At 41.7% G+C, this 13039-nt stretch overlaps 1 pseudogene across 1 annotated transcript; it reads left to right on the top strand.

Moving 5' to 3' along the window:
* The first annotated feature begins 7577 nt into the window (after nt 1–7577).
* LOC307111624 (small ribosomal subunit protein uS19-like) lies at nt 7578–11824 on the top strand (annotated as a pseudogene). Its single transcript has 2 exons — nt 7578–7632; nt 11347–11824. The product of its transcript is annotated as a small ribosomal subunit protein uS19-like (transcript).
* Nucleotides 11825–13039: the final 1215 nt, after the last annotated feature.

Raw genomic sequence — 13039 nt, 5'->3', positions numbered from 1 at the left:
CTTTCCACTTCCATACCTTGCTCCCTTGTTCAAATTCCCTATCTATTCACAAGCAATTAAAAGTTAACTCAGAAATTCTGTTCAAGATGGCGCATAGGTAAACATGGTACCCGCTGCCTCCCACAACCACATCAAAATTTACATCTAATATACAGAACAACTCTTATTCAGAACCACCTGAAATCTAGCTGAACAGAAGTCCTTCAACTAGGAAATTAAAGAAGCAGCACAGAGAAACTGGTAGGAGGGACAGAGACACCAGGTGGAATTATGGAACTGGCTGGTCCCACACCCATGTGTGGCGATTTAAAATCTGGAGGACTATCTTGGCTGTGGAGGTTTCCCTGAGGAGCAAGGGGGCCCTACCCCACACCAGATCCCCCATCCCAGGGTTCCAGCGCTGGGAAGAGAAGTCTCCATAACTTCTGGCTGTAAAAACAAGCAGGGATTGTGGCTGAGTGACACAGAAGCTGCGGGAATCCCATGCAATTCCTCTTAAAGGGCCCATGCACAGACTTACTTGGACTCACTCCCTCTGAGCTCCAGCACTGGGGCAGTAGCTTAAAAGGAACCTGGGATATTAGGAGAGAAACTAACGTCTAGAATCAGGGCAAGAGCTGGAGGGGTAGCTTTCTCCCAGACAGAAGTGCTGACAGAGGCTAGTGTTCTTTTCTGAGCCCTCCCCACCACACAGCCAAGAGGCAGGCATCATATCTGAATCTTCATCAACCCAGCTCATACTGTTCACCCCACCCTGGTGATTCTCTGAGACCCCGCCCCTCCCTACTTGCAGGCTTATCCAAACCATTTCCAGTGACTTTTCCATACAACTGGCCTCTCTTGCCTCATGCTTCAGACTGTCCTAAAATCTCTCAAACAAGCATCAGCTGGCATCAGCATGCCTTATACCTCTCAATAAGTGGCCCAGACGAGCACTAGCAGCAGCCTGCCCTGGTTCACAGCTTGGTCTCTCCTGGGCACTTCCAAGCTCAACACAAGTAGCAGCCATCTGCAGATCACTGTGTAGCTCGTACTGGGTGTCCCTGGGTAGGGCACAGATAACTAGTAGCTGACTTTGCACTTCCTAAAGGCTCCAGAGCCAGTGCACCTAGTGGACAGCTTCGACCACACTGGATTACAATCCTACCATTTCCATGAGCCACACACTCAAGGGGTGGACTCGGTGAGCACCAAAACCCCACTGAAGCAAGTCCTGCAACATAGGAGCATCTCCTGCACAACAGCTCTTCAGCTGTAGTTGCAGCCAACCCTCACAACCAATTGGCCTGGGGATCAATCCTTCCCAGTGATGCCAACATCAATCAAGGCTCAACTACAATAGGACAGTGCACACATATCACACAGAGGTGCACCTGGAATGCCCAGCTCAGGTGACTGGGGAGGATAAGCCACAAGACCCTATAGGACACCTACTACACAAGGCAACTCTACCAAGTCCAGGAGACATATCAGCTCTACCTAATAAATAGAAACAAACACAGGGAAGCAGCCAAAATCTGGAGACAAAGAAACATGTCACAAATGAAATAACAGGAAAAATCTCCAGAAAAAGAACTAAATGAAATGGAATCAAGAAAACAACCAGATACAGAGTTTAAAACAATGGTTATAAGGATGCTCAAGGAACTTACTGAAAACTTCAAGAAGTCTAGTGAGAACTTCAAGGAACTTAGTGAGAACATCAACAACATAAAAAAGGACCAGTCAGAAATTAAGGATATACTAACTGAAATAAAGAATAATTTACAGGGATTCAACAGTAGAGTAGAGGATTCCAAGAATCAAATCAAGAATCTGGAATATAAGGAAGCAAAAAACACCCAATCAGAACAGTAAAAAGAAAAAGGGATCCAAGAATATGAAGAGAGTGTAAGGAGCCTCTGGGATAACTTAAAGTGTACCAACATCCGCATCATGGAGGTCCAGAAGGAGCAAGAAATTGAAAACCTATTTGAAAAAAAAAGTAATGACAGAAAATTTCCCTTACCTGGTGAAAGAAATAGACACACAGGTGCAGGAGGACAGATAGTCCCAAACAAGATGAACTCAAAGGGGCCTAAACCAAGACACATCATAATTAAAATGCCAAAGGTTAAAGACAAAAAGAGAATCCTAAAATCAGCAAGAGAAAAGCAGTTAGTTACCTACAATGGAGCACCCATACAATTGTCAGCTGACTTCTCAACAGAAACTTTTCAGGAGTGGCAAGAAATATTTAAAGTGATGAATAGTAAGGACCTACAACCAAGATTACACTACTCTGCAAAGCTATCATTTAGAACTGAAGGTCAAATAAAGAGCTTCCCACACAAGGAAAAGCTGAAGGAGTTCGTCACTGCCAAACCAGTCTTACATGAAATGTTAAAGGGTCAAGAAGAAGAAGAAGAAGAAGAAGAAGAAGAAGAAGAAGAAGAAGAAGAAGAAGAAGAAGAAGAAGAAGAAGAAGAAGAAGGTGGAGGAGGAGGAGGAGAAGAAAAGGGGAGAGTGGGAGGGGGAGGAGGGGGAGGGGGAGGGGGAGGAGGAGAGGGAGGAGGAGGAGGGCTCAAAAATATGAACAATAACATGGCAATGAATAAATATCTATCAGCAATTGAATCTAAAAATCAAAATAAATGAACAAGCAGAACAGAAACAGACTCACAGATGCAGAGAATATTTTGACAATTGCCAGATGGGAGGGGGGATGGGTGAAAAAGGTGAAGGGATTTAGAAGTATAATTAGTAGTTATATAGTAATCATGGGGGTATAAAGTACAGCATAGGGAATATAGTCATAATATTCTAATAACTATGTTAGATGGCAAATAGGTAAGAATTTTGGGGATGAGCACTTAATAAGTTTTATAGTGTCTAATCACTGGGGTGTACACCTGAAATTAATATAGTATTGTATGTCAATTGTAATTGAAAAAGTAAAAAATAATGATTAAAAAAACAAAAAATAAATAAAAGCAAAGAGTTACAGTCAAAAAATAAATTAAAACACATTAATATGCAAAAATAATAATAAAAGTTAATTCAACATGGCTCCTGTTTTGACTATATAAAATAAAGCCTTCTTATACCCCCGTTCTGTAATTAACACTGATTTTGGGGTGTATAATGTGAACTTTACCAAGCAGCCATGAGAGATAGAGGAGATTCTGTTTTATTTTCAATTCTGATTCCCTGCTATCTGCCTGATTTACAGTTAGCCAAACTCAGAGGAAACACCACATCATAGGTAACTCGTTTTCTGTCTTAAAGATTCAGTTTAATAGATGTTGGATGACCTATCAGATGGCTAGAAATTTTTTCCCCAGCAAATTAATTACCTGATTTATTCTTCTGGCCAATCTTCCCTCCCCTGTCTCCACCCTTATGGCATAATAGTCATGAGGTTATGAAAACATATGGAGAGAGGTTATGAGAACCAGTAAGGTTCAGAACATGCTGAACCTTAGTTGCCTAAGGTTGCCTTTACAAATGTGTACAAATTCCTATTCCCATCTTCCCGGCAGAGAACAGGCCGTTACATATTGCTCTCGGTTGCATTGTGAAATCAGCTCTCTATCTGCAGGGCTTCTCTCCCTGAACACAAGTCTCTCTCACATAAACCACCGGTGTAGGTAGTGTTTCTAGCCAATGCACTGATAGAAAAAATGAGTGTGTCTGAAGAGGACACGCTATGAAAGGTAGGCTTTTTTAGAAGGGTCACAGAGGGCTATGGATTTTTGCTCGTCATAACTCAAGCAGTTGATAAAAAGCAATGTGCCTTCCGGGAAGGTGTGATTTGAAGTAGCCCTGACCCAGGACCTGGTGAAAAACAGCACATTAAATAAGAGGCGATGGTCACCTGGGGTACAGCCAGGTGGCTCCAGTAATTTGTAAAAATTCTATGTTGAAGACTCTAAGGAGTGCCTTAAAATTATAATCTTGTGGAAGAGGCACTTCATTTGCTGGGCACAAGGGCAGCTGTAGGAGTACATGACCATCAGAGGGCTCCCCTACTGCTTTGTTTTGAATCCACACCCTGTCTTCACCCAAAAGGAAGAATCAGTGTGTTTAGGGCATCCTTACCCAACCTTTTTGAACAATGCCTTATTTAAATAAATATAAAACTCTCATACACATCTACCACAAAGATTCTGACAGCCTCTACACATACTCAACTTAGAAATCATCACCTTCTGCACACCCTCACTGCCTGGGCGATTTTATCTAGCATTACTTGCAGTTGTTTTTATTATGAAGATAGTAAGGGATTGTTTTCATCTGCCAAAATGTCTTCAAATATTGAAAATGACTTTTCTATACAGTTCTCCCAAAGGTGGATAATGGCCATCCTAGAGGATTGAGAAACACCATAGTCCTAACAGTTACTAGCCTAAGCCCCTTTTCTGCTCTCCTTCTGTTCACCATTTCTGTGATTAAAATCCTAGCCCGAGGCTCTATTGGTCATTTACACTTCAGTATGAGTCTATGTCACTCTGTTGCTTCTCTGGAGATATGTTAGGATTAAGCTTATGTCTGATTGAAAGCGAAAGGCTTCTGATTAAGGGGCATACATTAAACCTGGCAGAATCTGGAACCCAAATGGACCTATTGAATCATCTTTTCCAAGGGTGTGGTCTGAGAATCTTTATTATTGCAAAATACCCCCATGTTGCTCTGAGGAATGTCCAGATTTGTAACCATACAGTTGACCTTGTAATGGACATTTACCTTTCTTGGCTGCTCCAAAAAAATTTTTTTAACATGCTCACCACATTTTAATAGTTCTCCACATAGTGAATCTCACCTTCTCATTGAAAACTCCAAATAAACAATTTTCCCAGATTCCTTTACTGCTAAGATGTGAGAGTGTGACAGGTTCTACCATTCAGATACAACTATGTGAGACTCAAAAACAGCCTGGGCACTGGGAGTTCATTTTTGCTAGTACAGGTGACAGCAGAGGCAGCATGTTTCTGGGGTGTCAGTGATGATGCAGCTTGCAAATTAAGGCAGAGGCTGTGTTGTTCTGAGGTCTGTGTGCAGCAGCTCCCTCACCAGGAAAGTTCAGCAGTGTGGTTCTAGATGTTATTCCTAGAAGCTCAGTCTAGAGCATGATTTTCTTTTTTTTCTTTTTTTCTTTTTTTAATATATTTTATTGATTTTTTACAGAGAGGAAGAGAGAGGGACAGAGAGCCAGAAACATCGATGAGAGAAACATCAATCAGCTGCCTCCTGCACACCCCCCACCGGGGATGTGCCCGCAACCAAGGTACATGCCCTTGACCGGAATCGAACCCGGGACCCTTGAGTCCACAGGCCGACGCTCTATCCACTGAGCCAAACCGGTTTCGGCTAGAGCATGATTTTCAATGTTGGCATTTTGGATTCGCCTGAGAAGATATTTTTTAAAAAACAAACACTAGCCCTTGCTGGTTTGCTCAGTGCATAGAGTGTTGGCCTGCAGACTGAAGGGTCCCTGGTTCGATTCCAATCAAGGGCACATGAAGGCTGCGGGCTCGATTCCCAGTAGGGGACATGCAGGAGATAAGTTAGTCTCTCTCATCATTGATGTTTCTATCTCTCTCTCCCTCTCCTTTCCTCTCTGAAATCCATAACAATATATATATATTTTTTAAATGCTAATGCCTAGATTCTACCCTGACAGTGTGGTTTATGGCACGGGGTGTAATACGGGCATTAGCTGCCAGGTGCTTCTAATGTGCAACCAAGTTTGAGAACCTCTAAGCTCAAGCTTCTGCCTCTTTCCTTCCAACAATGATTTAATAAATTATTTTCCAATTAAAATAGCTAAAATTCATTTTGCAGTCTGCAACTAAAAATTCTGACCAGTACAGATTCCTAAAGTCCCTTCCAACTCTAAAAATATAAAATTTTATGGTGTTCTGTCTTTTTTAATTGTTGGAGGGGTATCAAGAAAATTTAGTGAGGAAAAACAATCTCTTCAACAAATAGTGCTGAGACAATTAAATAGCCACATGCAAAAGAATGTGGCTCGTACCATATACAACAATTAACTCGGAATGAATCAAAGACCCACATGTATGAGGTAAAAGTATAAAACTCTTAGGATAAAAAACAGGTGTATACCTTCTTGACTTTGGATTTGCCAATGGTTTCTTGCATATGACACCAAAAATACAGCAACAAAAAAATTAGGTAAATAGGACAATATCAAAATTAAAACCTGTGTGCTTCAAATGATACCATCAAGGAAGTAAAAAGACAACTGACAGGATGAAAGAAAATTTTGCAAATCATATGTCTAATAAATGACTTGTATTTAGAATATATAAAGAACTTCTATAACTCAATAAGAAAAACACAAATAACTCAATAAAAAATGGGCAAAAGAACCTGGCCAGCAATTCACTCCTGAGAGAAATGAAAATATATGTCCACACAAAAATTTGCACATGTATCTTTATAGCATTATTTATAACTAGAGGCCCAGTGCACAAAATTCATGCACAGGTAGGGTCCCTAGTGGCTGCCTGCTACCGGCCAGGGCTTTCCTTTGTTCCACGCCGCCCCTGGTAGTCAGCACATGTCATAGCGAGCCATCGAACTCCCGGTTGATCAAACTCCCGAGGGGACACTTTGTATATTAGGCTAGGTAAAAAAGTGAAAACAATCCAAATGTCCATCAACTGACAAGTGGATAAATAAAATGTGATTTATTCATATGATGGAATATTCTCCAGCAATAAAAAATAATGAAATACTAATACATGCTACAGCATGGATGAACCTTAAAAACATTCCAGTAACTGAAAGACATCAATCACACAATCACACACACACACACACACACACACACACACACACACACATATCCAACACAAAGACATATTGTATGATTTCACATTTATGTGAAACTAGAGGCCCGGTACACAAAATTCATACACGGGGGGGGGGGGGGGGGGAAGGAGGGGGGTTGTCCCTCAGCCCAGCCTGCACCCACTCCAATCTGGGACCCCTCGAGGGATGTCCAACTGCCCGTTTAGGCCCGATCCTACCGGGATCAGGACTAAATGGGCAGTCAGACATCCCTCTCACAATCCAGGACTGCTGGCTCCCAACTGCTCACCTGCCTGCCTTCCTGATTGCCCCTAACCGCTTCTGCCTGCCAGCCTGATCACCCCCTAACCACTCCCCTGCCAGCCTGATTGCCCCTAACTGCCCTCCCCTGCAAGCCTGGTCACCCCTAACTGCCCTCACCTGCAGGCTTGATTGCCCCCAACTGCTCTCCCTTGCAGGCCTGGTCCCTCCCAACTGCCCTCCCCTGCTGGCCATCTTGTGGCAGCCATCTTGTGTCCACATGGGAGCAACCATCTTTGACCACATGGGGGCAGCCATCTTGTGTGTTGGAGTGATGGTCAATTTGCATATTACTCTTTTATTAGATAGGAGGATATCCAAAATGGGAAAATCCACAAAGAGAAAAAATTGATCAGTTGTTGCCTAGGACTGAGAGTGTGGGAGGTAATGGGGAGTGGCTGCTAATGGGTATGGGATTTCTTTTGGGGGTGACAAAAGTATTCTAAAAATGTACCTTAATCATGGTTGCACAAGTTTGTGGATATGCTAAAAAGCATGGAACTGTACACTTTAAAGGTATGGTATGTGAATTATATATCAATAAAGCTGTTGCACAAATAATGTTGGAGGGATTCCAAACCTTGGCCTCTGGCAGAGGAAATATATGGGAGGAGAAGTGACAGAAAATAAATCTTTCTAGGACTCAAGAAATCATCTTACAGCCACATTCTCTGGGTGTATGTAAAATGCACTGTAGAAAACTACATGCTGCAGATCCTAAAAGTAACAGGGACCCCCAAAATAGGTGATAGCAGAAAAAAGCTTTAATGGCAACTAAAATACTTTTTGAAAGGAAGTCCAGAAAATAATAGTGCATGACTAGTTGATCTACTTCTTATAGTCAGAAAGAAAGTGTGAGAGGAGCAATTGTCCTGGGCATCCTCAAGTGGTTTTGCAAGACATGGCTGCTGAACCAGTGAAATAAAACCTGATCTGAGCCAACACAGAAAGAGATGTGGTTGGGGGGGTAGGACCAATCCAAAGAGCAGGTGCAAAACCCCTATGGAAAGTGAAAATGTGCCGCCCAGTGTGGCTCAGTGGTTGAGCATCGACCTATGAATCAGAAGGTCACAGCTTAATCCCTGGGTTGCAGGCTTGATCCCCAGTGTGGGGCATGCAGGAGCCAGCCAATCAATGATTCTCTCTCATCATTGATGTTTCTCTCTCTCCTTCTCCCTTCCTCTCTGAAATTAATAAAAATATAAAAGATAGTAATAATAAAATAATGTGAAAATGTAAGAAATGTTTATGAGCTTTGCATCACTGAAACATTAATAGGGGTTACCTCCAAGGAGCAGTTTTAGAGTGGAAGAGGAGGGGAGCTTTCACTTTTATTGTATTTTTCTCTCTCGTAATTAATTTTTTTTAAACAAACATGTATTACTTTGTGATTACAACATAAAAATGAACTCGTTTGCTTTAGCAAGTGTGAGTATGACAATTTAAATAAGAAAAAGATAAGAAGAAAACCAGGAAGCAAAAGGAAAGGGAAACAGGGAGAGGACAGGAACAAAGAATGGGGGACAAAACTCACCATCAAAACTGTATTTGGAGAAGGAAGTAAATACATTATTTCTTCACATTTTTTTACAGAAGAGTTTTTGTAGCACAGTCTAACTACTAAAGACTGTGTCCTTGATTTTGTACTTACCGATTTAAGTGATTTTTCTCAAGGTTACATAATTAAAAGCAGGCTAGAAGTTTTGTAAAATAAAATTGGAATAGATTGGAATAGTGTATGCCAGGCTAATATTTTAGTTTATTCTGTAGGCAATGAAAATTTCTTGAAAAATTTTGAGCAATTGTAATTGTATTTGTTAGTGACCTATAACAATGGTTCCCAAACCTGGCTGTGTATCAGAATCATAGAGTTAGCCTTTAAAAATATAGCCCGGCCAGCATGGCTCAGTGGTTGATCATCAACCTATGAACCAGGAAGTCACAGTTTGATTCCTGGTCAGGGCATATGGCCAGGTTGGGGGCTCAATCCCCAGTCAGGAGCATGTAAGAGGCAGCTGATCGATGATTCTCTCTCATCATTGATGTTTCTATCTCTCTCCCCCTCTTCCTTCCTTTCTGAAATCAATATATTTCTATAATAATAAAAGAGTAATATGCTGCCCTAACTGGTTTGGCTCAGTGGGTAGAGCGTCGGTTTGTGGACTGAAGGGTCCCAGGTTCAATTCCAGTCAAGGGCATGTATCTTGGTTGCGGGTACATCCCCAGTAGGGGGTGTGCAGGAGGCAGCTGATCCATGTTTCTCTCTCATCGATGTTTCTAACTCTCTATCCCTCTCCCTTCCTCTCTGAAAAAATCAATAAAATAGCCCTAGCTGGTTTGGCTCAGTGGATTGAGCGTTGGCCTGCAGACTGAAGGGTCCCAGGTTCGATTCCAGTCAAGGGCACATGCCTGAGTTGTGGGCTTGATCCCCAGTAGGGGATGTGCTGGAGGCAGCAGATCAATGATTTTCTCTCATCATTGATGTTTCGCTCTCTCTCTCTCTCTCTCTCTCTCTCTCTCTTTCCCTCTCCCTTCCTCTCTGAAATCAATAAAGAAATATATATTTTTACAAATCAATAAAATATATTTTTTATAAAATATTTAAGAAAAAAAAAGAGTAATATGCGAATTAGACCTTCCAGACAAAGCCGGGGCTGAGAGGGAAGCTCGGATCCCAGGTGCCTGCCAGTGGCCAGAGGGAAGTCTGGGTCCTGGGTGCCAGAGGGAAGCTGGTGCTGACAGTTGGGGGAAGGAAGGCCTACTCTTGCACAAATTTTGTGCATCAGGCCTCTAATATATATATATATATATATATATATATATATATATATATATATATATATATATATATATATATATATAAAATACTGAGTGGCCAGATTATTATGATCTCTGAACATATAATAATCTGGCCACTCTCTCTGTGACAACTGCTTGACACACACACACACATATATATATGGTTTCAGGAAAAATAATGAGAAATTTTCCATGGTTGAGTCAGAAAGAATGATGAGATGTACACTGCCTTAGGGATTATGGGGGAACTTGTGCCTACACCTCTCTAGGGCATTGTGGCTGGGACAGAAGTGGGAAGAAGTCTGGAGAACCTTTTTCACTGGCTGTAAAGCCTTTATGTAACTGCTTGCAAAACTGAACTCTGTGAGACATTCCATTGGGTCATCAGGTCTTACTGCATTTTCTGAGTACAGATGGGAGGTTACAACTAGGTGGTTTTCCACATGTGGTTTTCCCTCTGTAGGTCAACTCACCCCACACTTTCAGCATCCATAAATGAGTTTGTACTCCAGTCTGATTTATCCATTCACCAACTAGCTCCTCTCACCTCAATTCCCCTTTGCCATCTGTCAAATCCCTTCTCTCCACAACCCACAGCCCCAACAGCCAGTCTGTTCCTGTATTTACCTGGCCCTTGACTTTGGGTTCTGCCTCCATTTCATAAAGGCTTCTCCTAGCTGTACCTGCAGCATTTTCTCAGAAATGTGTTTGTACTTTCACTCTCCCTCCTAGTCACCCTAGGTATCAACTTCCTGGCTAGGTATCAACACTAGGCCTGCTTCCTTCTCCCCAGAAGGAGGGCCAAACAAGCAGGTAGCAGAGAACTTTGAAAAAGAAATGGGACATTTCCTTCCTCCATATAGTAGTAACAAAGACATGGGCTAGACCTGTGGTCCATTTTCATTTAGGCTGAATCACACCTGGCTGTACTTATAGATCAAATAGAATGTTATCTTCTTATGGAACCTTAAGAACTGGTGGTAATAATAATAATAATAATAATAATAATAATAATAGTAATAAGGTTCATCTGTGTATATAGGTGCCATATGACCCTGGAATTTGCTGTATGACCGGGAACAAGTCATTTCACCTTAAACGAAGTTTTTTTTAGCTAAATGATGAAAATCGTCCTTTCTAACTAACATTCTTTGGTCTAATAATTGTATCCCTTGGTTTCTGACCCCTGAGGTAGAAATGATGGAGTGGAGAATGCGGGCCTACCGAAATGGAGAGGAAAATGGCAGTGGCACATTCTAGTTTCCCTGGTTAATGCAGGGGAGGAAATGCCAGGAGGCCAGGCGGTCCAGCCAGGCTGCAGTGGCTTACCTGAAAAGGGTCTCCATAGCCACCTGATGTCAGATACACAAGCCAGAGTTTGCAGCTGAATGAAAGTCAGAGGGTTGGGAATATGACACCTATGAGCAATAGAGGCAGAACAGCTTTTCCGAAGAACCGACCAGACGGCGGAAGTGGACCACAAGCAGCAGCAGACCTTCCGCAAGTTCACCTACCGCGGCGTGGATCTCGATCAACTGCTTGACACGTCTTATGAGCAGCTGATGCAGCTGCACAGTGCGCGGCAGCGGCGGCGGCTAAACCCCGGGCCTTGGAAGGAAGAAGTACTTGCTTCTGAAGCGCCAGCGCAAAGCCAAAAAGGAGGCCTCGCCCATGGAGAAGCCGGAGGTGGTGAAGACACACCTGCGGGACTCGACCATCCTGCCGAAGATGGTGGGCAACAAGGTTGGCGTATACAATGCAAGACCTTCAATCAGGTGGAAATCAAGCTTGAGATGATTGGCCACTACCTGGGTGAGTTCTCCATCACCTACAAGCCAGTGACGCGCCGCAGGCCTGGCATCGGAGCCACCCACTCCTCCCGCTTCATCCCTCTCAAGTAGATAATAAAAAGCACAGACTTACCTAAAATCAATCAATCAATCAATCAATCAATAAGGCAGAACAAAATTGGAAGTTATAATGGGAGATTTTCAGGTATATAGGCTTTGCCCTGAGTTCCTAGGCCCTGCTTTTGCAGGTAGTCAGTTTCATTTAAGGGGGCCAGGATGGAACTGCGAATGCTGAGGTCATATCCTGGATTTCTTGGCTGCCTCCAAGGATTTATTGAGTATCTATTATAATCTCTGATTTCCCTTTCCCAACTCCCATGCCCAGAGAAGTAAATTCTGCTGTAATCAGTTTTCTCAAGGTCAGACTGATGCAGATGGAGACCCTCTCCCATTCTCTCAACTGGATGTTTTCTAGCGAAGGAGCTGTATTTCCAGTCATCAAAGGAAATGATGGGTAGTTTAAAGAAGGAGAGAGGGTGATGGGTGTTTGTGGAACCAAGGAACTAAGCCCCATCTTGTCAGGACTGCAAACTTCTGGGTCTTCAGAGAGGTAAGGGTATCATATGTACAAGATGTCACATTACATTCTGCTCCTCCCATTCTCTATTTGTGAAAGACACTGCCACTTAAGAAGACAATTCTTTATTATAAAAACTTGTTTGCCTATTTCAAACTATTTTTTTTCTCTCTCGTTTCTCATCTCTCATAAATCAAGTTAAAAATAAATGTGGACATTTAAGCCAATTTTTCACTATTACAAAAATAGTACCATATTAATCATCTTTATACATACATCTTGTATATTTGTCCAATTATTTTCCAGGGATAAATTTCTAGAAGTAAAGTTTCAAAAGAAATTGATGTTTTGAAGAAATTTAATAAAATTTGCTAAATTACCCTCCAGAAATGTAACATTATACATACCATTAGCTGGTTCTGACCCTTTCCTCATATGCAACAAACCATTTTTTTAATCTTTACTGATCTGAAATGTTAAAAATTTTATCTCCTTCTTGAATTAATTTTATTTTGAATTACCAAAGGTTTTTTATTACATATGTTTATTGACCATCTTAATTTCTTCTTTTGTGAGTTTCCTTTTCATTTTTTTGCCCATTTTTCTTTTACAACATTTAGCTTATCTTATTTATTATTAAGAGCTCCTTATCTATTAATACTGTTAACAGTTTGCCTACTATTGCATGTATTTTTCCATTTTGTCCTTTGTCTTTATCATTATTTATGGCATTCATTTTGCTTTGTCTTTCTTAATC

The sequence above is a fragment of the Cnephaeus nilssonii genome (assembly GCF_951640355.1).
Source record: "Cnephaeus nilssonii genome assembly, chromosome: 15".
NCBI lineage: Eukaryota > Metazoa > Chordata > Mammalia > Chiroptera > Vespertilionidae > Cnephaeus > Cnephaeus nilssonii.
Note: the sequence above shows the minus strand (reverse complement) of the source record. Positions and strands in the feature narration are given on the sequence as shown.